Genomic DNA, 5575 nt, shown 5'->3' on the forward strand with positions numbered 1-5575 from the left:
CGTGGTATCTGGGTAGTTGGAGAACTGGTCATTGGTATGGAAAGAATTCACACATTTGGTGTCTTGAGTGTTAGAAGTAGAAACTGTTCACTTCCTCTCTCCTTCTGTCCAATCAACAGCACTGTCCTTTCTACATCTGAAATCAACCTCAATTTGCCACTCCACCCCAGCCAGGATGCCCTCATGCACCTCTCCCCATCTCTTCCTGCATCTGCCCACCCTGCCTGCCCTCAGCAGCCTGCTTCCCTCACACCAGCCAGAAGGGGGTCTCTACAAACAGGATTCTGACCACGCTACTTGTGCTTAAAATGTACCTGTTGGTATCATCAGTTTGCAAAACTGTTTGGCAGTATCTATTCTAGCTGAACACAGGTGTTCCCTATGAGTCGGTATTTACACACCTAACTATAGACCCAACACAACACATAAGTATTAATCCACCAAAGGACACATACTAGATGTCATAAGAACACCCTCATAGGAAGCCCCAACTGGAAACATCCATGATAATGTTCATATAATGGAATACAGCTCTTTCCTCTTGCATATTTCATGGAGCACTGGGTGTTACATGCAAACAATGAATCATGGAACACTACATCTAATGATGTACTGTGCGATGACTAATAAAACATAATAAAAAAATAAAATTTACCCAAAAAACACATTTATTGGTCCCCATTCCCCTTAAAACAAACTCCACAAGTGGACACCATTGTCTTGCATGCCCATGCCCTTCCCACCAGCATGCCTTCAATTCCAGAAATACACTAGTGACCTTCAGCTCTCCCGGGTGCACTGAACATACCATTGTCCCAAATACACTATGCCTTTGTCACCTTGAGCCTTTGTATTTGCTGTCCCCTCTGTCTGGAAACCCCTCTCCCACCTGTTTGGCTCAGCTGAATCATACCTACTCACCTGCAGGACTCCCACCAGTTTCAAAGTCTCTAAATCCCAGGCTGGATGTGTGACCCACACTTAGCTTCTGCAGATCCCTATGCTGTCCTCCAACCACTCTGTGCTGTCATCTTTGGTTATATGGCAGCTTCCCTTGGTGGACAATGAAAAGGACAAAGCAGAGCCCTCGCCCTTGGTCATTGCTGGATTCAACCACCTAGAATATTTCCACATAAAATAAGCCTTGGATAACATTTCTTCACTATATGAATGAATAAAGGACATATAGCACTCCTTTCTGTTCATGATCATTGGCAATGTCTGCTGTGTGGCCATCTGCCACCCTCTGAGATACAATGTGCTCATGAGTCCACATGACTATGCTATCTCATGTCCAGGTGCTGGGCTGGCATCTCCATCATGGGGATGATGATGACTCTGATAGTTTTTCACCTCACTTTCTATGAGTCTTAAGTAATCCATGATTTTGTCTACCATGTTCTTTCCATCCTAAAGTTGGCCTGTGGGAAGGAGATATCCTCTGTCATCTTGAGTGTTATGCTGGTGTGTGTCATAGCACTGATGAGATATTTATTCCTCATCATTCTCTCCTATGTCTTCATTGTGGCTGTCATATCAAGGATCCCTTCAGCTCAGGGCAGGCACAAGATCTTCTCCACATGTGTGTCCCACCTCACTGTGGTCATTGTGCACTATGTTTTGTCTCCATGATCTACCTCAAGTCCAAGGACCCCCCTTCTATAGACAGTAACACTCTGATGGCCACCGCCTATACAGTCTTCACTCCCTTTTTCAGCCTGATCATTTTCAGCCTCAGGAATAAGGAGCTCAGGAATACCATAAAGAAAAGCTTCCAGAGAAAACTGAGTCCCCTAAGCTCCTGATGGTCAGTTTCGTGGTAAGGAAATATGACAGGAGGGCTGGGAATAATAACATCTGTCTCCATAGGACCCTTGTAGGGTTTCAAGCATATGAAGATACATACATCCAGAGTTAATAGATGCATGCTCAGTATTTGTTTACCCCCCTTGCATGGGATCTAGTGATCAGGATCTCCTGTTCTTAACCCTGTGTGGTGAAGTCTATCCCATTACCTCCATCAGAGAATGTGTTATCTGCCTAAGGGCCAGGAGGGTGGCATCATGGAGGTGTGTCTGGGCACTGATGCACAGGGTTCTTCTTGAATGGACAAGCATTGGATAAGCACCATAAGGATAAACAAAAATAAGCCTTATAAAAATACCAAAAGTGTTGACCCTTCTCTTTTTCTAAAAAGGATTTTATTTAATGAGAGACTATTAAAAAAACAAACTGAGGGTTTTAGAAGGGAGGGGGGATAGGAGGATGGATGAACCTGGTGGTGGGTAATAAGGAGAAAACATATTGCATGGAGCACTGAGTATTACACATAAATGATGAATCTTGGAACACTATGTCAAAAACTAATGATGTGTAAGAGGGTTCCCCTTTCTCCACATCCTCTCCAATGCATGTTGTTTCCTGTCTTTCTAATTTGGGCCATTCTAACCAGTGTAAGGTGGTATCTCAATGTGGTTTTAATTTGAATCTCCCTGATGGTTAGTGATGATGAACATTTTTTCATGTGTCTGATAGCCATTTGTATGTCTTCATTGGAGAAGTGTCTGTTCATATCTTCTGCCCATTTTTTGATATGATTATCTGTTTTGTGTGTGTTGAGTTTAAGGAGTTCCTTATAGATCCTGGATATCAACCTTTTGTCTGTACTGTCATTTGCAAATATCTTCTCCCATTCCGTGGGTTGTCTCTTTGTTTTCTTGACTGTTTCCTTTGCTGTGCAGAAGCTTTTGATTTTGAGGAAGTCCCAAAAGTTTATTTTTGCTTTTGTTTCCTTTGCCTTTGGAGATGTATCTTGAAAGAAGTTGCTGTGGCTGATATCGAAGAGATTATTGCCTACGTTCTCCTCTAGGATTCTGATGGATTCCTGTCTCACGTTGAGGTCTTTTATCCATTTTGAGTTTATCTTTGTGTACAGTGTAAGAGAATGGTCGAGTTTCATTCTTCTACATATAGCTGTCCAGTTTTCCCAGCCCTCTTACACTGTTGGTGGGAATGCATGTTGGTGCAGCCACTTTGGAGAACAGTGTGGAGATTCCTCAAGAAATTAAAAATAGAGCTTCCCTATGACCCTGCAACTGCACTACTGGGTATTTACCCCAAAGATATAGATGGAGTGAAAAGAAGGGCCATCTGTACCCCAATGTTTATAGCAGCAATGGCCATGGTCACCAGACTGTGGAAAGAACCAAGATGCCCTTCAATGGATGAATGGATAAGGAAGATGTGGTCCATATACACTATGGAGTATTATGCCTCCATCAGAAAGGATGAATACCCAACTTTCTTTTATTTATTTAGTGTATCACACTGATTGATTTGCAGATACTGAATTTCCTTGCAGCCCAGGAATAAATCCCACTTGGTCATGGTGAATAATCCTTTTAACATATTGTTGGATCCTGTTGGCTAGTATTTTGGTAAGAATTTTTGCATCCATGTTCATCAGAGATATTAGTCTGTAATTCTCCTTTTTGGTGGGGTCTCGGTCTGGTTTTGGGATGAAGGTAATGCTGGCCTCATAGAAAGAGCTTGGAAGTTTTCCTTCCATTTCGATTTTTGAAACAGTTTCAGAAGAGTAGGTATTATTTCTTCAAATTTTTTGTAGAATTCCCCCTGGGAAGCCATCTGGCCCTGAGCTCATGTTTCTTGGGAGATTTTTGATGACTGCTTCAATTTCCTTACTGGCTATGGGTATATTCAGGTTTTCTATTTCTTCCTGGTTCAGTTTTGGTGGATTATAATGTCTCTAGGAATGCATCCATTTCTTCCAGATTGCCTACTCTGTTGGCATATACTTGTTCATAATATAATCTTATAATGGTTTGTATTTCTATAGTGTTGGTTATGATTTCATGATTTTTTCAATTTGGATCCTTTCTGCTTTCTTTTTGATAAGTCTGACCAGAGGTTTACCAACCTTATTAACTTGTTCAAAGAGCCAGCTCTTAGTTTGTTTTTTTAATTTAATTTAATTTTTTTCAGTTTTCCAAGATTCATTGTTTATGCACCACATCCAATACTCCATGCAATATGTGCCCTTTTTAATACACACCAAAAGGCTCATCCATCCCCCCACCTACTCCCTTCCAAAACCCTCAGCTTGTTTCTCAGAATCCATAGTCTCTTATGCTTCATCTCCTCCTCTGATTTCCCCCAATTCGCTTTTCCTTTCCTTCTCCTGACGTTCTCCATGTTATTTCTTGTGCTCCACAAGTAAGTGAAACCACGTGATAATTGACTCTCTCTGCTTGACTTATTTCACTTCTTTGCTGTGCAGAAGCTTTTTGTCCTCCATGTCAGCATAATGCCCTCCAGTCCCATCCATGTTGATAGAAAAGTTGGGTATTCATCCTTTCTGATGGAGGTGTAATATTTCATTGTATATATGGATCACATCTTCTTTATCCATTCATCTGTTGAAGGGCATCTCAGCTCTTTCCACAGGTTGCCAGTTGAGGCCATTGCTGCTATGAACATTGGGGTACAGAGGGCCCTTCTTTTCACTACATCTGTATCTTTGAGGTAAATACTCAGTAGTGCAATTGCAGGGTCAGAGGTTGGCTCTATTTTTAATTTCTTAAGGCATCTCCACACTATTTTCCAAAGCGGCCTCACCAACTTGCATTCCCACCAACAATGTAGGAGGGTTCCTCTTTCTCCACATCCTCTCCAACACTCGTTGTTTACTGTCTTGTTAATGTTGGCCATTCTAATTGGTGTTAGGTGGTATCTTATTGTGGTTTTGACTTGAATTGAATTTTCCTGATGGCTAATAATGATGAACATATTTTCATGTGTCTGTTAGTCATTTGTATGTCTTCATTAGAGAAGTGTCTGTTCATGTCTTCTGCCCATTTTTTTATTTAATTTCTTTTCAGTGTAACAGAATTCATTGCTTATGCACCACACCCAGTGCTCCATGCAATACATGCCCTTCATCATACCCACCACCAGGCTCCCCCCAACCCCCCATCCCCAGCCCCTTCAAAACCCTCAGATTGTTTTTCAGAGTCCACAGTCTCTCATGGTTCATCTCCCCTTCCAATTTCTCTCAACTCCCTTCTCCTCTCCATCTCCCCATGTCCTCTGTGTTATTCCATATGCTCCACAAATAAGTGAAACCATACGATAATTGACTCTCTCTGCTTGACTTATTTCACTCAGCATAATCTCTTCCAGTTACATCATGTTGATACAGAAGTTGGGTATTCATCCTTTCTGATGGATTCTGCCCATTTTTTTTGATGTGCTTATCTATTTTGGGTGTTGACTTTGAAGAGTTCTTTATAGATCTTGGATACCAGCCCTTTGTCATTTGTCATTTGTCATTTGTAGTGTCATTTGTGAATATTTTCTCCCATTTAAGGGGGTTTCCTCTTTGTTTTGTTGACTGTTTCCTTTGCTGTGCAGAAGATTTTTATTTTGATGAAGTCCCAAAAGTTCATTTTCGCTTTTGTTTCCTTTGCCTTTGGAGATATGTTTTGAAAGAAGTTGCTGTGGCCAATGTTGACGAGGTTACTGCCTATGTTCTCTAGGATTTTGATAGATCCCTGCC

At 41.4% G+C, this 5575-nt stretch overlaps 1 pseudogene; it reads left to right on the top strand.

The window, feature by feature from the left end:
* Window positions 1-1000: 1000 nt before the first annotated feature.
* On the top strand, window positions 1001-1805 carry LOC122910239 (annotated as a pseudogene).
* The last annotated feature ends 3770 nt before the right edge of the window (window positions 1806-5575 follow it).

The sequence above is a fragment of the Neovison vison genome, chromosome 6, assembly GCF_020171115.1.
Source record: "Neovison vison isolate M4711 chromosome 6, ASM_NN_V1, whole genome shotgun sequence".
Lineage (NCBI taxonomy): Eukaryota > Metazoa > Chordata > Mammalia > Carnivora > Mustelidae > Neogale > Neogale vison.